At 36.7% G+C, this 23,802-nt stretch overlaps 1 pseudogene; it reads left to right on the top strand.

Annotated features, from left to right (window-relative positions):
• The first annotated feature begins 766 nt into the window (after positions 1-766).
• LOC127493538 (oxysterol-binding protein-related protein 9 pseudogene) lies at positions 767-2,572 on the top strand (annotated as a pseudogene).
• The last annotated feature ends 21,230 nt before the right edge of the window (positions 2,573-23,802 follow it).

Genomic DNA, 23,802 nt, shown 5'->3' with positions numbered 1-23,802 from the left:
CTAAAGAAGGAACTGATATCTGACGGAAACAAGGATTTTTTTCCCACAAAAAGAAAGGCTGCCAGAAATGTTAATACATAGGGAATATTAATAATCCTTAATAAAATTTTATTTTAAAGATAATTGACAGCTTAAGGGCTAAGATAGTAACATTTTTTTCTTGAAGATCTATATAAGACAGTGAAAACACACTATCTTGGAGGGGAGATATGAAGATATACAGTTTTAACATGCTTATTCCCTATATAAAATATTATAATATTACTTGAAAGTTTAATGAAATAAATTATGTATGCTATAAGTCATGAAGCAAATATTCAAAACAGAGATATAAATATTAAACCAATGAAGGAATTGAAATAGCATTAAACATACTCAGCTCAAAACAGGCAGAAAAAATAGAAGCAGAATTTTCTGAAAGGCTTGGAAAACACTAATCATTAAAAGGATCTAGTGATACTCTCCTAGTGATCTAGATATCCGTGAAAGATATCCGTAAAATCCAAAATATTTGGAAAACAAATAAAGCATTATTAAATAATCCTAAATTCAAAATAAAACTTCAGGTGAAATTAGACAATATTTTCAAGAGAAAAGCAGTGTTTGCAGATTATATAGAAAAGAAAATGTTTTTAATCAGTGACCTTCTATGCAAATTTAAGAAACAAGAAATAGAAAATCAAATGAAAGCTAAAGTGCAGAATAAAGTAGATAATAAAAACTAGATGGAAAAATTCAGTAAATTACTGTGCAGAATAAGTAGTGAATATCCAGTTTGAAGTGTCTGACTCTCTTACCTCCAGAACCTGCTCAGTTTTGTAAGTCAGAGCCACGTCCAGCTGCCCTACTGCTGGACCTGTTTTAGTCACCTTGGGGCATCATCAGACTCCAACTCCAAATAGTACAGGCTGGAGAATTTCACTACCTAGTAGCATTCTAACTTCTCCAAGCTATGTGAACTTGTCTCCAACTACAGTGAAGATGAATTCTATGATGCTGAAGAATTTCACCAAAGTGGCTCATCCCCCAAACACTTAGATTCCTCTGGATCTGCCTCCATTTTAACACAAAGCAGCATAGAAAGTAGTCTGAAGCATCTAGAAAATACAGTATCACTTAATTCTTCGGTGTCTAATGGAATAATTGATTCCTTTTGATTCACAGGATGAAAGAGATGAGCCAGAGAGGCAGGTTCAGCGAAAAAGCAGCAGAGTATTATCATGTACATCTGATCACAGGCTGGGCTTGGAAAGGATCCAGCTAAGGTAGCCCTTCCAACATTTATTACTGAATGCAAAATGTATGCAGACATTTTGCACATCTGAACCTGTTTGTGAGCATTAGTGACCAGAAAGATCCCAGGGATTGAATGATTTATGTTGTGAAATTGTACTTCTCAGACTTTCATGCAGGAAGGACAGGATCGGTTGTCACATCATATAACTCCATTTTAGGCGAGATCTTTTAGTGTTACCGGACACTACCAAATGATACTGAAGAGAACACAGAGCTAGTTTCGGAAGGACTGGTACCCTGGCTTTCCAAAAACAATGCAATATTCATGGCTGTACAGATTTCCCATCATCCATCATTTCAGCCTTTTATGCTGAGTGTTTCAACAAGGTGCAATTAAATTCTCATACCTGGATCAAATCCATACTCTTTGGGATGTCAACTGGCATGCACAAGATAGGGCAGGGCTGTATCTCACGTCTAAACAGTGATAGTGGGGCCAGTGCTGTGGCACAGTGGGTCAAAGCCCTGCTCTGAAGCGCCAGCATCCCATACAGGCGCCAATTCAAGTCCCGGCTGCTCTTCTTCCAATCCAGCTCTTTGCAGTTGCCTGGGAAAGCAGTAGAAGATGGCCCAAGTTCTTGGGCCCCTGCACCCATGTGGGAGACCCGGAGGAAGCTCCAGGCTCCTGGCTTTGAATTGGCACAGCTCTAGCCGTGCGGCCAATTGGGGAGTGAACCAGTGGATGGAAGACCTCTCTCTGTCTCTACCTCTCTCTGTAACTCTGTTTCAAATAAATAAAATAAATCTTAAAAAAATAAACTGTGATACTCATGTTTCCTGTGATTATGAGAGGTGTATCCTCATGGTGCCCTTGGTGGAATTAGGAAAGTGAAAGATTAATTATTACAAAATAGGCTATAGTTAAAATATTGTCTTCCGTGCTAAACCTTTCTATGGAGAAAAGAAACACAGAATCACTGCCGAGATTTCTTTTTCTCAAGTTACAAGAGGTCTTTCTGTTCAATTATAGGGTAATGTAATGGTGTAATGTATGGAACATATCCAACAGGAGAAAATACACCCTTCATAGATACAAAGAAGTTGCCCATAAAGAAGAAAGTCAGGAAATTGTAAGATCAAAACGAGTAGGAGTGTCACTTTCAATTTAAAAATCAGAGATGTTGATGGCAGCAGCTGAAGCAAGCACAGTCTTGAGGAAAATATGAAAAAAAAAGAAGCCTGAGAAAGGGAATTCAATGGGAGAAGGTTATTTCATGAAGATGGAGAATATTGTGTTTATGATGAACTGAAACATCTTGATGCTGCCAAACAGTAGGTTGGTAAATACAAAGTTTACACCTGATGAGCAGGTGTAATGATCAGTGGGTGCCATCAGGCAACTATATTTCTGCGGGAGGTCTATCCATTCCCTTCTTCTTGCAGTGCTTCCTGTTCAGGATTCTGGACTTGCCGATGCAGATGAGCAGTTATAGCAGGAAAAGCCACCCTTTCTTCCTCTGTGGCAGTTGCAATTTGGACTTCAGTCCTGAGAAAAACTTCAGGTTTTTCAAACAAGATGTCTGCCCCTTTTCTAAATGTCATGCTCTGAAAAGAATTGATAAATGCATGTCTCAAACTCTGCTTCTAGTATTGCTATTGGGATACACAACCTCTGTTTCCTAATTCAAGTAATCTTGGAAGGTAGGTAGGTAGGTAGGTAGATAGATTGATAGATAGATATAGATGTAGATGTAGATACAGATATAGATATATACATACAAATATGTTTGGGACTTTTTTCAAAAATACTCTACTGTAGATATGTTTCTGAGACATTTTAGAAATTTGTGCAATGCACTTAAAATCAAGTGTTAACAAAATTTTATGGTTTCTCCTACAATAACTTTTATTTTGGAGTTGAACTGTTGTTTAGTTTTATGTAACCCTGGATTACAGTTTAATTGTACTCATTACTTCTAACAGCTTCATAAAGTAATTTTTCCAGCATTTAAAAAAAATCCCATTGAATGCATAAATCTATATTCAGACTGATGGTTCTAAAAGGAGACTCAATAAATTTACTGATACACAGGGTATCACTATGGATTCTATAGTTTATGAAATGAAAGTAACTGCTCTCTAAATGAATTTGTCAATGTAAGTGAAAATATCTGTAAAAAAATTCCTTAAAGACAAAAACTATCAAAACTCATTCAAGAAGAAACTGATAATTTGAAAATTATTTTATCCATGAAAAAGATTTTTATTTTTTCTTTCTTTTAGCTTTTTAAAATTTGTAATATATAGAGAGCAGTTTTTATGTATTTCATAGATACAATTCTAAGAAGATAACCATACCTCCTGCCCACCCTCCCTGTATTCCCCCTCCTTCCTTCCTTTCTTTTTTCTTTAATTTTTGCAATAATACAATTTCAATTTACTTATAATCATAGGCTTAATGTACCACTAACCACAATGTTTAACAAGTAAAAAGTTAAAAAGATCCCTGTTCCATAGTATAGACAAGGGCTAAAACAATAATCAAAGATAAGTTGTTAGTTTCATTCATATACATTTTTTGCATTCTATATTAACCACCACATATAAAAGGAAGCATATGATATTTGTCTTTTTGGGACTGTCTTATTTCACTAAGCATAATGATCTCTAGTTACATCCACTTTGTTGCAAAAGACAGAATTTCATTCTTTTTTAGGACTGAGTAGTATTCTAGGGTGTGTGTGTGTGTGTGTGTACATACTATATTTTCTTTATCCAGTTTTTAGGTGATGGACATCTGGATTGATTCCAAATCCTAGCTATTGTGAATTAGGCTGCTATAAACATGGGGGTGTCCACCTAACTCTTCCTATAGTAGATCTATTTTCAGATTTCTGAGGAATCTCCATCCTGTCTTCCATAATGTTTGTACTTGTTCACATTCTCATCAAAGGGGATTAGGATACCTTCTTTTCCTGCATCTTTGCCAGCATTTATTGTTTCTTGATTTTTGGGTGATAGCCATTCTAACTGGGGTAAGGTGAAAGCTCATTGTGCTTTGATTTATATTTCCCTGTTGACTAGAGTTTCTGAACATCATTGCATGTTTCTATTGACCATTTACATTTCATACTATGAAAATGCATGTTCATGTCCTTTGCCAATTTTCAACTGGATTACTTGTTTTGTTGTTTAGTATATTGAACACTTTATGTATCATGGATATTAATCCTTTTTCAGTTAAATAGTTTGCAACTATTTTCTTCTGTCAGTTGTCTCTTCACTATGTTGAGTGTTTTCTTTGCTAAACTTAAGTTTCTTACCTTGATGTAATCCTATTTGTCTACTTTTGCTTTTATTACCTATGCTTCTGGGGTTTTATCCAAAAAAACCTTTGCCTATGCTAATGTCTTGTAGTACTTTCCTGTGTTCTCCTCTAGTAATTTGATGATGACAGGCCAGAGATTTAGATCTTTCTGAGTTGATTTTTTTTTAATAAGGTGTTTGGTAAGTGTCTTATTTCACACTTATGTGCATGGAGATCCAATTTTCCCAGCACCATTAGTTGAAGAGATTGTCCTTTCTCAGTTGATAAAGATGAATTTGTTGTAGATGTGTGAATTAATTTCTGGGGTTTCTATTCTGCCTCATTGCTGTCCATGTCTATTTTTGTGCCAGGACCAGGCTGTTTTGATTATAACTGTGTTTCAAGTGTGACTTGAAATCTGGCATTGTTATGCTCTTGGCTTTTTATTTGTTGCTTAAAATTGCCTTAGCCATTAGGAGCGATTTGTGTTTTCAAATGAATTTTTTGGATTTTTTCCCCTAGATTTGAGAGGAATGACATTGGTATTCTGATTGGGATTACCTTGAAACAATAAATTGCTTTGGATATTTTGGTAATACTAATTCTTCCATTCCAAAAACATGGCGGATTTTTCCTTTTTCATCTTCTATCTCTTTAATTATTTTGAAATCTTTATAGTAGAGATCTTTCACGGTCTTAGTTAAATTTATTGCTAATTATTTAAAATTGTTGGAACTATTTTGAATGGTACTTATTTTATAAGTTTTTCTCAGCCATAGAATTATTTGTATATACAAATGCTATTGATTTTTGTGTGTTGATTTTATACCTGCAACATTTCCAAATTCTATATAAGTTTCAATATTCTCTTTCATTCCCCTGTATATATCATCATGTCATCTGAGAATAGGGATAATTTGACTTCCTCCCTTCCAATTTTTATCCTTTTTATTTGTGTTTTCTTGCCTAATGGCTCTGGCTAAAACTTTCAGAAATTTATTGAATAGCAATTATAAAAGTGGATATCCTTATTTGGTTCTGGATATTAATAGAAACTCTTCCAGCTTTTCCTCATTCAATAGGGTACTGGCTGTGGGTTTGTCATATATTGCCTTAACTGTGTTGAGATATATTCCTTTTGTTTCCCATTTACTTAAGGTTTTTAATCATAAAAGGGTGTTGTATTTTATCAAATGCTTTCTCTGAATCTATTATGATAACCATGTTGTTTTTATTAATCAATTTGTCAATGTGAGGTATCATGTTTATTGATTTGTATATGTTGAACCATCCCTACATCCCTGGGATAAATCCCATTTGGTTCAGGTGGATGATCTTTTTGATGCATTGTTGGGTATATGTAGGTAATATCTTATTGAGCATTTTTGCATCTGTGTTCATCAGTGATATTGGTCTATAGTTCTCTTTCTTTGTTGTATCTTTTCCTAGTTTTGTAATTAAGGTGATTCTAGCCTCATAGAAGGAGTTTTGGAAAATTCTCTTCCTTTTGATTGATTAGATAGCTTGAGAAGAATTGGAATTTTGGAATTAGTCCTTTAAAAATTTGGTTGAATTAAGTAGTGAAGCAATCTGTCCTGGGCTTTTCTTTGTTGAGAGGGTCCTTATTACTGATTTAATCTTCATATCGGTGTATTTGAGTTTTCTATATCTTCATGATTCAATTTTGGTAAATTTTATGTGCCTAGAAATCTATCCATTTCTTATATGTTTTCCAATTTGTTGGCATATAGCTGTTTGTATTGATTCCTGATGAATCTTTCCATTTCTGTGGTAGCTATTGTAACATCTCCTTTAACATCTCAGATTTTATTTATTTAGGTCTTATTCCTTTTTTTTTTTTTTTTTTTTTGGTAGTTGAGCCAGTGGTTGATCAATTTTGTTTATTCTTTCAAAACACTAGTTCTTCATTTCACTGATCTTTTGTATTTTTCCTTGTTTAAATTTCATGTATTTATTCTCTAATGTTTATTACTCCTTTCCTCTTACTAATTTTAGTTTCATTTGTTCTTGTTTTTCTAGGTCCTTGAGAAGCATTGTTAGAAAATATATCTGATGTCTTTCTAATTTCTTGATGTAGGAACTAATGGCTATAAACTTTCCTTTTAATACAGCGTTTGCTGTATCTCATAAGTTGTGATACGTTGTGTTGTCATCTTTGTTTGTTTCAAGGAATTTTGTGATTTCCCTTTTGATTTCTTCTATGATCCATTGTTTATTCAGGAGTATATTGTTCATTCTCCTTTTCCAAAGAGAAAAACCTATGACGACTTTTCTCTCACTGATACATTCGAAAAGTATTTAAGGAATAAATAACTCTTTTAAATAAATATTTCTTTTAAAAAATGATGAGAGGATGGAGAGGCTACATCCAAATTCAAGTTCACTAAAATTGTTTCTTTTTTTCATCTTCTTGAAAGAAAAGGAGTTAAAGAGAGAGAGAGAATCATTCATCCACTGGGTCATTGTCCGAATGCCTGCAACAACAAAGGCTGGGCCAGGCTGGAGCTGGGAGCCTGAAACTTCATCATATCATCTGGCATGGGTGGCAGGGACCCCAACTGCTTAAACTGTCTTCTGCTGCCTCCCAGGATACATTAGCAGGAATTTGGTTTGGAAATGGAGAAGCTGGGACCCAAATAAGCATTCCTCTATGAGATGCAGGTATCCAAAAATGTGGCTTAACAAGCTACACCACAAATCCTGCTGTAAATTAACTTTTTTAAAAGATTTTTTTTATTTATTTGAGAGGCAGAGTTACAGACAGTGAGAGGGAGAGACAGAGAGAAAGGTCTTCCATATCTGTTGGTTCACTCCCCAAATAGCCGCAACGGCTGGAGCTGCACTGATCTGAAGCCAGGAGCCAGGTGCTTCTTCCCACTCTCCCATGTAGGTGCAGGGGCCCAAAGACTTGGGCCATCTTCTGCTGCTTTCCCAGGCCACAAGAGAGAGCTGGACTGGAAGAGGAGCAGCCGTGACTTGAACTGGCACCCATTTGGGATGCTGGCACTGCAGGCGGAGGATTAACCTACTGCTCCACAGTGCTGGCCCCATTATAAATTCACTTATTAAAATTAACTATTTTATTCGAGTATGATTGACATATAAAAGACATATATACTTGTTTAATGTGTACATCTTGATGAGCTTTGGTTTAAGTATATATACCAATGAATTAACTTTTTTAAGCTAGCATTATTCTGATAGTAAAAATCATAGAGATTGTAATTATATCTATAGACAAATATAGATTATAATAAAGTTTAACAAGCAAATTCTAGTAATTTATAAAAATGTAATATATCATCATTACCAGTTGTGTTTTATGAGGAATGCCAGTTTAGTTCTACATTTGGAGATCAATCAATATATTTCACTTTATGTTCAAAACAAAAATTAAAATGACAATCTTAATAAATGCATAAATAGGTGCAGTATGACAAAACATCATCAAATCAAAATAAAAATGAAATCAGATCATGAGAGAAAAGGATTACCATCAGCATTTTAAAGACAATCTACAATTGGTGTGACATCAAAATTAACAGTGAAAGCAGTGAAAAAAACAGGTAAAAGAATAGAAAAAAATAGAACAAAAACTTGACAAAGTAAGTTCAAGAAAATGTGCTAAATATCCTAAGATTTAGGATTAAATACAATTCAAAACTATAATAATCCATTATTAAACACTGAGCAGAAGAAATAAAGTTAAAAATGAAAAGCTAACCCAACATGATTGACAAGGATGTGGAGCAAGTCAAACTCTCTTATGTTTGTATTTTAAATGAAGTAACTACTTTGAAAAAAAATATGGAAGCTTTTAAAAAGGAACAAACACATCTCATGAGATCCAGTCTTTGCATTTCTAGGTATTTACTCAAAAGAAATGAAAGCAGGTGATCACCTAACGGTTGTAAACCTGAAATAAGCAACAAACGATTGTGTGGCATCAATATGGAAACAGGTGTACAAATTATGGAATTTGTTCACAAAATGGAATTACCTGAAAATGGATGACCAAATAACAATTTAAGAATATCATAGAGGCAAAGTGCCATTTTAATCATATTATATGGATATATATATATATAGGATATATACTATTAACATATATTATTTATCTTGACCTTAGTCACCTGCCTGATTTCCTGTTTGACAGTTTCTACTGCACTATAAGGGAGCTTTGAAAAATTTATGGAGAGTGTATATTATAAAAAGTCATTCATGTATTTCAAGGATTTTTGCAACAAATAAGCTTATATGTTAATTACATTTTCTCATGAACTGTTTTGTAGTACCCTTGTGTTTTCCCTTTTCTCATACTATATGCTTTTGGCATGAAGTTGTCAGTGCAGTCCAGGCGTGGGAAGTTATAATTTACAACTTTTAGGACAAAGCATCTATGTTAAGTTATTTGGAATTCTATGCAGGAGATGTACACTGTCTCTCAGACATATTTTTATTCAATAATTTATATTTTTATGGACCCAGAGATACACATTTTATATTTTGGGTTATATTCCATACTATTTTATTTTGTTACTGAAATTATTCTGTTTTGGACATTGGGAGTACGTTCAGCTGCCTTTTGTGTCCCCTTGACATGGCACCATTATTGTGAATTTATGTTACCCATTCACAGCCACACACTCCCATGCATACCCACACTGACCCCTGGCACTCACTAATCTGTTTACCATGTGTGTAGGTTGACTTTTTCACGATGTCATATAAGTGATTTCACAGCATAGATTACCTTTTCTGACTGACTTATTTTCTTGCCGATATACATTTATGGTCTATCTATATGCTTTTGTTACTAAATAGTTCATTGTTTTCTCAAATCACAGAATATTCCAGGATGTGGATGCACCAGTTTGCTTATCTACTACCTGCTTCTGCCTATTGAAGGGTAACTTAGTGGCTTCGCATTTCAGGTGATTATGACTAAGCTGCTATACATATTTATGTGTAGGGTTTTGTATAGTCTTAAATTTTCAAATCAGCTGGGAAGATATCTAGAATTGCTGTTGCTGGGTTGTATTGTAATACTATGGTTAGCTTTGTAATGAATTCTGAGACTCCAAATGGGCTTGCATCATTTTGCATTCTCATTAGCAATGAATGAGTATTCTTGTTGCTCTGCATCCATGCCAGAAATTGATATTGGTAGATTTTTTTTGAAGTTATAATAGGTGTGAAGTATATCTTACTATTTTAATAGGCAAGTTTCCCCCCAAAATGAAGTTGAATATTGTGCATGTGTTTATTTTTCAAGTGGGTATCTTCTCTGTTGAGATATCTGTTTATATTTTAACCATTTTGAATTAGGTAGTTTACTTACTGCTAATTTTTAAGGATTATTTGCATATTTTGGATATGAGTTATTTTTTGAAATATATTTTTCAAACATTTTCTCCTAGTATGTCATTTGTCTTTGTCTTATTTTTTTTGACAGGCAGAGTTAGACAGTGAGAGAGAGAGTGACAGAGAGAAAGGTCTTCCTCTTCCGTTGTTTCACCCCCCAAAATGGCCACTACTGCCGGTGTGCTGCGGCTGGCACGCTGTGACGATCCAAAGCCAGTAGCCAGGTGCTTCCTCCTGGTCTCCCATGCGGGTGCAGGGCCCAAGCACTTGGGCCATCCTCCACTGCCTTCCCGGGCCACAGCCGATAGCTGACTGGAAGAGGAGCAACCAGGACAGAATCCAGCGCCCCAAATGGGACTAGAACCCGGGGTGCCGGCACTGCAAGGCAGAGGATTAGTCAAGTGAGCCGTGGCGCTGGCTGTCTTTGTCTTATTAATAGTATCTTTCATAAGTAAGAATTATGTAATTTAAATAAAGTTCAAATTATCATTAGATTCTTTCAGAGATTGCGCTTTTCATGTTTTATATAAGAACTCATTTCCAAACTCTTGGTCACTAATAATTTTCCATTTTCTTCTGGAGGATTTATAATTTTGTATTTTACAACTATATCTATGATCTACTTTCAGCCAATTTTGTGAAAGGTGTAAGATTTAGATTTCTTGAATCATTTGATGAAAAGGCTTTTCTTTTCCATTTTTTGTTTCTTTTTTTTAAAAAAAAAAACATTTAATTTATTTGAAAAGCAGAGTTACAAAGAGAGAGAAAGAGAGGGACAAACAGAGTGATAGAGATGGGGGGGGGGGCGTCTTCTACCTGCTGCTTCACTCCCCAGATTGCTGCAATGGCCAGGAGTGGGGCAGGCTGAAGGCAGGAGCTATATACTCCATCTGTGTCTCCCAGGTGGTCTTTGTCTCCCATTTAGGTGGCAAGAGCCATCACCTGTTGCTTTCCAGATATAGCAGCAGGCAGCTGGATCAGAAGCAGAGCAGCTAGTTTTGAACTGACACTCATTGTGGACAGTGGCTAACCCACTGTGCTATGACACAGGCCCCCATCTTTGAAAATTAGGCCCTAAAAATGATACATAGCAAAAAATGTACACATTAAAGCCTTCTCATCTTTGTCATTGCATTTTATAGTGGTAGCATTCAAGAAAAAGAAACCACACGGAATCACTGACATTTTCAACAAAATATCTAGATTCTACATCATATGCGTAGACCCAATGCAGAAAAGCAAGGATTGCTTTAAAAATAGAAAATAGTTAAAAGAACCAAGATGCCAGCTAAGTTAGAGGCTCTGGCAATCACTCATGCAAAGACATACCAAGGTGAACAGCTATACACACACCAAGTCAGTGTGACAAGTGCTGCAGAAACCAGGTGTGAGACTTGTCTCGTTATAATCATCAGAAAAGTCACATTGACGAAAGCAAGAAGGAAAGAATGGCCTGTATCATTCCTCTCCCAACTCCAAGGAATGCAACATGGAAAGATACTTCCTGCTTTGGAGAGGGAGAGCAAACTGAATTACAGTGCCAGGAGCACTGTAAAAGAATTCAGTTGAATTGAGACCTCCTGGTCTGTAATTGTGGACTGAGTGTTTGGAAACTCCACATCCACTATTCCTCTGCAACCTCTCTCCCAACTACCACCAGAAAGTGAAGCTCTAGCCGAGTGAGGACGCCAGGAGAGGCTGATTAAGAAAATCCTTGGACCATGGAGCCAGGCCTACAGCACAGATCCAGCACCAGATAAAGCCCAAAGGCTGATCCCTGGCTGGTATTCACAGACTGAATCCAATAGAGTTGTCCAGCGTCATGCAGAGACCTGCATTTCAGACTCACTTTGTTCTAAGTCATTGCTGGCTTTGGATAGATGTTGTGTACATACCTTGTGCTTCTCAGAGACTTAGACTAAGGGACCCAGCTGTGACCAGCCTGTGACTGGTCTAGGCAGCCGGCTACCCACCTGACTTTATCATCCTCATCAAATGTTGGGCAGACAATAAGAGCTGCTGTATTGTGTCTTGGGACTCAGTGCCAGGCTGGTAAACTCCAATGCTGGGCAGATCTTCATGGATTCCATCTCTACGCAAAAGCCTGTGGACAGAGTATCTAGATTTGCCCCAGTATCAGTAAAAGGCCTGTGCAGTGGTGAGACAAACATGTTTGCACGTTTGCCTCTTGCAATTTTCGTGTGTACACCCAAGATTGTCCAGGGCATAGTGACTATGAGACCCAGGGATGATCCACCCAGGACTTGCCTGAGTAGCTGAGGAGTTGCCTTTCTTTATACCCATTCTAGGACAAATTTGAGTTGAAAGTAAGGAATCACAGAAGAGTTTTGTAACTCAGTGCCAGGCTGATAAAACCCAGCACTGAGCAGATTCTAACCGTACTTGTCCTTGGGTCAGTGTGTGTAGACAGTGTCCCTGGAACTGCTTCAGTGTCCAGCCAGACTTCTATGGTGCTGATTGAATGGTCTTATATCCAAAGTAGCATCACCAGTTTTTTTTATATGTGCAGGTATTGAACAGTGAGCCCGCTTTAGCAGCTGACAGACCATAACAATGTAAGCTTTAGTGTTACCTCCAGGCTGCGTTGGTTTGGGGGCTGTGTCTCTAGAGGAGATCTAGCATTGTGGCATTTGTGGACACAGGAAAAAGAGTGGAAGCCTACCACAGCTTCAGAAGAGACTTGGTAAGACAAACTGCTCCTTTTTAGAAACTTCCTTAGTTAATAGTGAACAACACATCGACTGCAGTTTTGGGACAATCTTAGTTTGAACTGTATTGTAGGACTTGATCAGTAAAATATATCAATAGCAAACCTGGAACACACCTCAATATAGTGCCAAATAGCAGAAGTATCTATAGACTCAGAAAAAATAAACGTAATTTCTAGAATGGCAGACACAAATAAAGTTGTACTAGAACAAATCCGTCAATGTGCAGATGATGCCATACACCAACAAACATTAAGAACTTCTAAGGAACCATTCTCCTATCTAAAGAGAAATAAGTTTCCAGTAACAAAGCATCTACAGTTGGTGGGAATGTAAACTGGTAAAGCCACTGTGGAAGACAGTGTGGAGATTCCTCAGAGGTCTGACTATAGACCTCTGTTGTTCAACTGTTGTAGAGTTGAAATTTCCAAATGCTTGGATGAAAATCTCAAAATAGTTGTTTTAAGAAAGCTCAGCAAAATTTAAGGACCATAGAGAAACAGACTTAAGAGACATGGAAATAATTAAACAAAATCAAGTAGACATCCTATAAAATGCATCAATGCAGACTCTTCCTGTGAGGCCGCACTGTCAAGGAGAGCGGAGTGATGGTGTTCTTTCACAAGAAGCACCAGGGACAGGCTTTGGTGAACACGTCTGTCTTTATTCACAGCCATGTACACGTTTAAAGGACAGGCAGAAGGGGCGTAACTAACTCAAGGGAACACTAACTCTATAGGACAGAACGACACTGGTGCCAATGTGCTTCTCCAATCAACTTGAAGGTCATGTAGCTAGGATAGCTTTCCAGGTGGGCCTGGGCTATACCCGGGAGCTATTTACCTGATTGGCAGAAGGAGGGGGTAGGAGAAATGTGCCTGGAGGTCCTGCCACCATCCAGCAGTCAGGCTAACTGCATGGACTAGGAAGATAGCCTCACAGGATCACCACCACATCAATAGTAGAATAGATCAAACAGACTATTTGAAAGAGCCTTGATGGAGGAGGGAAGAAAAAAATCAAGAAAAATTAGAGTGATTACAGGAAATGTGGGATAGCATGAAAAGAGAAAATATCCACATTATTGGATTAAGAGGCAGTGAGGAATACTACTAAAGGGGTAGAAAGAATATTTAAGGAGATGATGGCAAAAACCTTCCCAAACCTACAGAAAGATAACAATTGTTTAGGTATAGAAAGGTCAAAAGTCATCAGTCAGATTCAACACAATTAAGTCTGCCTGAAGACAGGATAATCAAGCCCTCTTAGGTTAAAGATGAAGACTGTTCTTTCATATGCTGATTTAATTTCCCTTGGGTAGAGTCCCAGGAGTGGGATGGCTGGGTCATATGGTAGGTCTATAGTCAGACCTCTGAGGAATCGCCACACTGTCTTCCACAGTGGCTTTACCAGTTTACATTCCCACCAACTGTGGATTAGGGTACCTTTTCCCCCACATTCTTGCCAGCAATTGTTGTTTGTGATTTCTGTATGAAAGCTATTCTAACGGGGGTGAGGTGAAACTCCTTGTGGGTTTTAATTTGCATTTCTCCGATGGCTGGAGATCCTGAGTGTTAATTCATGTATCTGTTGGCCATTTGGATTTCCTCTTTTGAAAAATGTCTGTTTAAGTCTTTTGCCCATTTTTTTAACTGGATTATTTGTTTTGTTGTTGTTGAGTTTCTTGATTTCTTTATATATTCTGCTTATTGATCCTTTATCAATAGAGTTGTATAGTTTGCAAATATTTTCTCCCCTTCTGTTGGTTGTCTCTTCACCTGGCTAGTTGTTTCTTTCACAGTGCAGAAGTTTCTCAATTTGATGTAGTTCCATTTTGGCTTTGACTGCCTGTGCCCTTTGGCAAAGTTCCAAGAACTTTTTGTCTACTCTGATGTCTTGTAGGGTTTCCCCAATATTCTCTAATAATTTGATGGTGTTGGGTTATAGACTTATGTCTTTAGTTCATCTTGAGTGGATTTTGGTGAAAAGTGTCAGTTTAAGGTCTTGCTTCATGCTCTGCATGTGTTGACCCAGTTTTCCCAGAACCATTTGTTGAAGAGACTGTCCTTGCTCCAGGGTTTGATTTTGGCTCCTTTGTCAAAGATAAGTTATTTGTAGATGCTTAGATTGATTTTGTGTGTTTCTGTTCTGTTCCATTGTTCTATCCATCTGTTTTTCTACCAGTACCAGGCTGTTTTGATTATAACTGCTCTGTAGTATGTCTTGAAATCTGGTATTGTAATGCCACTGGCCTTGTTTTTGTTGTAGAAGATTGATTTAGCTACTCAGGGTCTATTGTGTCTCCATATGAATTTCAACATCATTTTTTCTATATCTGAGAAGAATGTCTTTGGTATTTGGTTGGAATCCCATTGATCTATAAATTGCTTTCTATAGTATGGATGTTTTGATGGTATTGATTCTTCCAATTCATGAACATGGAAGATTTTTCTATTTTTGTATCTTCTTCTATTTCTTTCTTTAATGTTTTGTAATTATCATTGTAGAGATCTTTGACATTTGTGGTTAAATTTACCAAGGTATTTGATTGTTTTGGTAGCTATCTATGCCTCCATGTATATTGCAGCTCAATTCACAATCCCAAAGACATGGCATCAACCCAAATGTCTGTCAACTGAAGACTGGATAAACAAATTATGGAATGTACACCATGGAATATTACACAGCAGTTAAAAAAAGAAGTCTGGTCATTTGCAAAAAAAAAAAAAAATGGATGAAACTGAAAAACATCATATTAGTGAAACAAGCCAGTCCCAAGTGGCCAAATTCTATATACTATCCCTGACCTGTGATAACTAATAGAGCACCTTAAAGGCAAGCTGTAGAAACAAAATTGACTCTTTGAGAAGCAATGATTTGGAACAGCCCTTCTCTCGACTATTGAGGAACTGCTTTTTATTCTACAATTTTGTTTATCTTTTTCTTTATAACATTTTCCTTATCTTTTTCTCTTTCATATGATTCATTGAACACTATACTTAACATAGAGTTAACCATAATGTGTAAAGGTAAATGTAAACATATTTTAGTAAAGAATAAGAGTGAGATAAGAAAGGGAAGAGGAAGGAGGGTAGGAGTGTGGGTGGTGGGGCAGGCACAGTAGGAATTACCAAGATCCTAAAGTTGTAATTGTGAAATATATGAAGTTTGCAACTGCAAAGCAGTATAGTCCTACTATGTTCCTTCGTACTTACTTCTAAGGATACAGCTTCACAACTAGCCATAGGACCCCAAAATTCCTTAATCTGGATGATAAAAATAGCAGGTAAGTGTTACAAAGATCAAATGGATAGTAATAAGTGATAAATTGACCATAAATGGATAGTAATAAGTGGTAAAGTGACCATAAATGTATAGTAGTAAGTGGTAAAGTATTGGATCAAGTGTTAACATGATCATATAAATAGGACGAAGTGTTTGGAAACAATAATAAAATTAAAAAAGAATGAAGTCTCCAACGTGGGAAGCAGTCCATAAAGCAGACTCATAGAATGACAATATCTTTAAGTAGGACTCTGACTTTAGAATCAGCCCTAAAGGCATTCAAATCTGTCTGGAAAGCCCAGGAGGATCATTTCAGGCATGGAAAGCCAAGTCACTCTGGAAAATCAGGTGCTACATAAACAACTCCTGTGTATAAGACCCCAGTGGAAAGAAATGGCCACCAAAAAAGAATGTACTTTTCTCTGAAGGGAGGAGAGAACTTTCACTTTGCTTAATGCCTTTTCAAGCCAGGGGATCCAAAAGGCTTCCATAGCTGAGGCAGCTAATGTTAAGAGCCTAGGGTGATTACTGATGTCATACATAAGAGTGTTATTTGTTAAATAAACAAGAGTCGCTATGGACTAACTTCCCATGCAGGAGCAGGACCTCTATCCCCAAAGAGTTGTATTGTGAAACTTAATAGTAAAATTTGTTGTCAAGAATCACTTTCATTTAGTGTACTAAATGGAGGATAATACTATTTCTCATAAGTTAAAGTAATGTCTAAGAGCTCACAAGAGATATACAATCCTTGAGTTCTTCTTTAAATGTCACAAAGTTTCTAAAAGGTAAGAAGGAGGAGGAAGGAAGGGAAAAGAGGAAGGGAAAAAAAACAACAACAAAGAAATCACCTGCTAGAAGCAATAACATAGAACAGCCCTTGTCTAGACTGTTGAGCAACAGTTCTCTTAGTTATTTTATTCCATTCTTTCTTTTTCTTTCTTTATTTCTATTTCTTTTTCTTTCTCAGACTAAATAGCTGATGGAGGAGGTAGTAGGGGAGTGTGTGGGAGGGAGGATATGGTGGGAAGAATTACGATGTTCCTAATGTTGTATTTATGAGACACATACAAGTAAAAAAAAAAAAAGATGAAGAATGGATTCACAACACTGCAAAAGAAAGGAAGCAAGTGACAAATAAAGGGTCTCAATTCACCTGACTGAATAATTCTCAAACATTATAGGCTCCAGGCAAGAATGCTGATACTTTTATAGTACTGATAAAAAATATTTGCACCCAAACATTCTATAGCCAGCAGAACTATCCCTCAGATATGAGGAAGAAAAGACATTCCCAGGCAATTAAAAGCTAAGAGAATTTATCACCACCAGATCTGTTAAAATAAAAAAAAATTAAAGGAAGTTATTCAAACTGATAGAAAGAGATGTTACCAATTAGGAAGAAAATATCTGAATGTGTCAAACTTACTGGTAAGGGTATATATCCAAACAAATTCAGAAAGGTCTAGTGTTGTCAATATGATGTGTAAACAGTTTATATCTTTACTGTGAAGAATAAAAATTATGATTACTCTTAAAATGTTAAGAGATAGGCAGTATAAAAAGATGTCAAAGGTGAAATCAAAAACTCAAAATGAAGGGAAGGATGTGAACAAATATAGAATGCTTTACTAGGATTTCTTTCACTGTTTTTGTTTTGTCTCTTTCCATATCTTTATAATCAATGTTTTCATTCCAAGATAGCTTCTTGTAGCCAAAAGAAACTTTTTAAAAAATAAGACTCTAGGTAACCACAAGTCAAAACATAGATTTACCAAAATTTTTAACCAAAAATTCAAAGTACACCTTTAGAAAAAATCATTTAAATACAAATAAAGATTTTAAGATAAGTAGAAAGAAAACAGCTAACATAAAATTAAAAAAAAGTATCAGCATGAACAATTCCATTAAATGTCAATGAACTAAACTCTACCATTACAAGACTTAGATTGAGAGTGTGGGTTAACAAACAGGACCCAACTCTAAGGTGCTTATAAGAAACTCTCTTCATTTCTAAAGACACACTTGACTGAAATTCTATGCAAGTGGAACCCAAAAGAAGGTAGGAGTTAGCCATACTTTCATCATATAAAATAGATTTTAAATAAAAAGTAATATAAGGGGACCAGGAAGGTCATTATATAATGATAAAGGATTCAATCTAGCAAGGGTAAATAACACATAAATATATATGCACTCAATGTTAGAGCACTCAGATATATAAAGCAAATATTACTGCACATAAAAGGAGAGATATACCCCTGCCCAATCATGCTAGGAGACTTTAACAGCACATTTTCAGAAAAGGACAGATCATCTAGACAGAAAATCAACAAAGATACAACAGAGTTAAATTGCATCTTAGACCAACTGGGCATAACATACATTTACACGACTTTCCATCTAACAGTTGTAGAATAAATGCTCTTCTCAAACATACATGAAACATTTTTCAGGATATATAGTATAATATGTCACAAAACAAGTCTCAACAAATTTAAAGAATAGAAATCATATTGAGCATCTTCTCTGACCACAATAGAATATAATTAGATATCAGTAACTAGAAAAAGTTTAGAAATTGAAAAAATAGATGGAAATTCAACAACTCACTCCTGAACAACAAACAGATCAATTCAAAAATCAAGGAAGAAATTTTAAAATCTAGAAATGAATGAAAATAGAAACATAACAAAACCTATGGAATACAGCAAAACAAAGAGTGACAGAAGTTGATAGCAATCCATGCCTATATAAAAAAGAGAAAGATTTCCAATAAGCTACTTACTGCTGCACCTAAAGCAACAGAGAAACAAGAACAAATAAAAGCAAAAATTGCTAGAAGGAAAGAAATAATAAAATTCAGAGCACAAATAAATGACATAGAGACACAAAGATATATGAAAATCAGTGAAACAAAGAGCTGGTCCCTTGAACAGATAATTGATAAGCACTTAGCAAGGCTAGCAAGGAATAAAAAGAAGATTCAAAGACATAGAATTAAAAATAGAACTGGAAACCTCATGACTGTCACCACAAAAATATAAAGGATTATTACATTTACATGAACAACTATATGGAAGCACATAAAATAGCCTAGAATATATGGACAAGTTCTTGTACACATATACCTTAACAAAATTGAATAATTAAGAAATAAAATACTTAAGTCATCTGATAATGAGTACTAAGATTGGATCTTGAAGTCTCCCATCAAAGAAAAGCCCAAGACCTGATGGCTTCACCACTACCAAACATTTAAAGAAGAATTAATACCAACTCTTCTTAAATTATATTAAAAAAAGGTGAGGAAACTCCTTTAATTCATTAATTCATTCATTGAGGCCAGCATTACTTTGATTTCAAAACCAGGCAAGGACACACACACACCCAGAAGGAAACTGCAGGCCAACATCCTTGATGAACATGATTGTAAATATCCTCAACAAAATACTAGCAAATTGTACCCAACAGCACATTAAAAATATCATTCATTATGATCACGTGGAATTCATTTCAAAGATGCAACCATGGTTCAACATATGCAAATCAATAAATGTGACACACTACATCAACAGAACAAACGATAAAATTCGTATGGTCACATCGGAAGTTATAGATAAGGTATTTTGTTAAAATGCAATATACCGGCTGGCGCTACAGCTCAATAGGCTAATCCTCCACCTAGCGGTGCCAGCACACTGGGTTCTAGTCCCAGTCGGGGCGCCGGATTCTTTCCCGGTTTCCCCTCTTCCAGGCCAGCTCTCTGCTGTGGCCCGGGTGTGCAGTGGAGGATGGCCCAAGTCCTTGGGCCCTGCACCCACATGGGAGACCAGGAGAAGCACCTGGCTCCTGGCTTCAGATCAGCGCGGTGCACCGGCCACAGCGCACTGGCCTTGGTGGCTATTGGAGGGTGAACCAACGGCAAAAAGGAAGACCTTTCTCTCTGTCTCTCTCTCTCACTATCCACTCTGCCTGTTGAAAAAAAAAAAATGCAATATACCTTCATGATAAAATCTAGCCAAATTAGTTTTAGAAGGGATACACCTTAACATAATAAAAGCTATACACAATAAGCCAGCATCTAACCTCATAGCGAATGGGGGAAAAAAACAAAAACAAAAACAAAAACAAACTCAAGGCTTTCACTCTAAAACCTTCAATACGACAAAGAAACCCACTTCATCTACTTTTTTTTTTGACAGGCAGAGTTAGACAGTGAGAGAGAGAGACAGAGAGAAAGGTCTTCCTTCCTTTTGTTCCTCGCCAAATGGTCGCTGCACAGATCCAAAGCCAGGAGCCAGGTGCTTCCTCCTGGTCTCCCATGCGGGTGCAGGGCCCAAGCACTTGGGCCATCCTCCACTGCCTTCCTGGGGCCACAGCAGAGAGCTGGACTGGAAGAGGAGCAACCAGGACAGAATCCAGCGCCTCAACCAGGACTAGAACCCAGGGTGCCGGTGCCGCAGGTGGAGGATTAGCCAAGTGAGCCCATCTACTTTTTTTTTTTAACTTTTATTTAGTAAATACAAATTTTCAAAGTACAGTTTATGGATTACAATGGCTCCCTCCCACTTGCACCCCTCCCATCTCCCACTCCCTCTCCCATTCCTTTCACATAAAGATTCATTTTCAATTATCTTTATATACAGAAGATCAATTCAGTATATATTAAGTAAAGATTTCATTAGTTTGCACCCACACAGAAACACAGAGTATAAAATACTGTTTCAGTACTAGTTATAGCATTGCTTCACATTGGACAACACATTAAGGACAGAGATCCTACATGAGGATTAAGTACACAGTGACTCCTGTTGTTGACTTAAGAATTTGACACTTTTGTTTATGGCGCCAGTAATCTCCCTAGGCTCTAGTCATGAGTTGCCAAGGTTATGGAAGCCTTTTGAGTTCGCCAACTTCGATCTTATTCCGACAGGGTCATAGTCAAAGTGGAAGTTCTCTCCTCCCTTCAGAGACAGGTACCTCCTTCTTTGATGGCCCCGTTCTTTCCGCTGGGATCTCACTCGCAGAGATCTTTTATTTAGGTCTTTAGAGCCCATCTACTTTTCAACACGGAACTATTAGTCCTAGGCAGTGGAATTAGGCAAGAGAAAGAAATAAAGGTTATCCAAATTAGAAAGAAAGAAAGAAATCAAATTGTCACTGTTTGCCGATGACACGCTCTTAGATAGGCAAATCCCAAAGATTCCTCTAAAATCTGTTGGAACTAATAAACATATTGAGCAAAATTATGGGATATAAAGTCAGTACACTAAAATCAGTAGCATTGTTATACACCAATAGTGAACCATCTCAAAGAGAAAGCAAGAATTCAATCCCATTTCCAAAAGTCACTTCCAAAAATAAAAGAAAATAAAAATACCTGGCAATAAAATTAATCAAAGAGGTGAAAGATTTTTATAATGAAAAATATAAATTATTGATGAAAGAAGTTGGAGATGACACAAAGTATTTGAAAAACATCTTGTCTTCATGAATTGGAAGACTCAATATCACTAAAATGTGCATATTACTTAAAGCAATTTACAGAAAGAGTGCAATCTCTATCAAAATCCCAATAACATTTCCACAGAACTAGAGGAAACACTTCTAGACTCTGTTGAAACCAAGGGAAAAAATTGAACAATCTTGAGCAAAAAGAACAGAACAGAAAAAATTACATACCTGATTTTAAAATATGAGAAAAAGCTACAGTTAATACAACAGCATGTCACTCACATAAACACAGATGTATAGACCAGCAGAACAGACTAGAGATCCTAAAACTGAAACCACACATCTACAGCCGACTGACAATTGGTAAACTTGCGAACAATGTGCATTGGGAAAAAGCATCTTTTCTGAATAAACAGCGTTGTGAAATTTGAATAAGGATATGTAGAAAGATGAAACTAGCCCCACATCTCGACAATGCACAAAAAGGAGCTCCAAGGGGATTGAACATCTAAATGTGAGACCTGAATCTTTGAAGCTATCAGAGGATAGCTTCAAAGGGAAATACCTTTTAAGACAGTGAAATAACCATACATTTTTCTGGATCAGTCCCTAAAAGCACACTAAATAAAAGTAACAATATGCAAATACAATATCATCAAAGTAAAGAGCTATTGCACAACAAAAGAAACACTTAACAAAATTGGAGAAAATATTTGGAAGGTATATATCTGACAAGAGGTTAATATCCAGTAAATATATGGAACTTAAGCAACTCAATAGTAACAAAAAATCCCAATAATCCACTCAAATGGGCAGTAGATCTAACCATATATTTCTCACAGGAGGTCATACAAAAATGCTTGCCACTAATCATCAGGGAAATACAAATCAAAGCCACAGTGAAATATCACCTCTCTCCAGTCAGATTGTCTATTATAAAAAAGACAAAAGATCATAAATATTGGTGAAGATGTGGAGAAAAGAGAACCATTGCACATTGTCTAGAATGTAAATTAGCACAACCATTGAAGTAAACCATATGGAAGAACCTCAAAAAGCTAAAAACAGAAAATAGAGATACCATATGATTTAGCATTCCCATTCTTGGGAATACATCCAAGGGAAATGATTTTCTTCTGTGGAAGAGACTTCTGCACTCCCTGCACTAATAACTATAACCAAGGAATATAAACAACCTATGTGTCCATTCACTGATAAATGCATGAAATGTGGCAAAAGTACACAATGGAATATTACTCATTCAGAAAAAAGGAATGGAATCTTGTCATTTGTAACAATGCCAGTGGGATTGGAGGTCATTATGTTAAGTGAAATATGCTAAACACAGAAAGAAAAATATCACATGATATCACTCATGCAAATACTAAAACATAGGTAATGTCATTGAAGTTAAAAATATAATGATAGCTGCCAGCGCCATGGCTCACTTGGTTAATCCCCCACCTGTGGCGCCGGCATCCCATATGGGCGCCGGGGTTCTAGTCCCGGTTGTTCCTCTTCCGGTCCAGCTCTCTGCTGTGGCCTGGGAGGGCAGTGGAGGATGGCCCAGGTGTTTGGGTCCCTGCACCTGCATGGGAGACCAGGAGGAAGCACCTGGCTCCTGGCTTCGGACCAGTGCAGTTCCAGCCATAGCGGCCATTTGGCGAGGAACCAATGGAAGGAAGACCTTTCTCTCTGCTTCTCTTTCTTACTTTAACTCTACCTGTCAAATAAAAAAAAATAATGATAGCTATCATAATTGAGGAGAGAAATGGAGGAGGAAGGGTAAAGAAAGGTTGATTGACATTCTTGGTCCTATAGCAACTTCTATGCATATGTTGTGGGGAAAATGTGAAACTGTAGTAATACTATGTATTGAAAGAAATCAAAGGTATACATTTTGAAAATGTCCTCTTTTTGAAAAAATACTATTTGCCAAACTCCTCTTATTTTCTATTTTTTTAAAAAATAAATGTGAAAGGCAACGTTACAGAGAGAGAAGGAGAGACAGAGAGGGTGATCTTCTATCTGCTGGTTCATTCCCCAAATGCTACAACAGCCAGAGATGGGCTAGACTGAAGCTAGGAGCCAGGAGCCTCATCAAGTTCTCCCAAATGGGTACAGGGACCCAAGTACTTGAGCTGTCTTCTGCTGCTTTCCCAGTCTAATCGATTGGAAGTGAAGCAGATGGGACTTAGAAGGGTGCCCAGGTGCAGCTTAACCTGCTATGCACAACACTGACCCCTTATTTTCTAATAAAAACAAACAGAGATGTATAAGAATTGTGCTTGTTTATGAGGTACTGTGTGATGTTTTGTTACATGTATACACTGTACATGTAACAATGTATCCTTTCTAATGTATCTTTATAGGGCAACATCAAAGTACTACTTTATAGGATTT

This window comes from Oryctolagus cuniculus, chromosome 1 (assembly GCF_051225735.1).
Source record: "Oryctolagus cuniculus isolate XC-2025 breed Fujian yellow rabbit chromosome 1, ASM5122573v1, whole genome shotgun sequence".
Classification (NCBI taxonomy): Eukaryota; Metazoa; Chordata; class Mammalia; order Lagomorpha; family Leporidae; genus Oryctolagus; species Oryctolagus cuniculus.
This window is presented reverse-complemented; position numbering and strand designations above follow the sequence as displayed.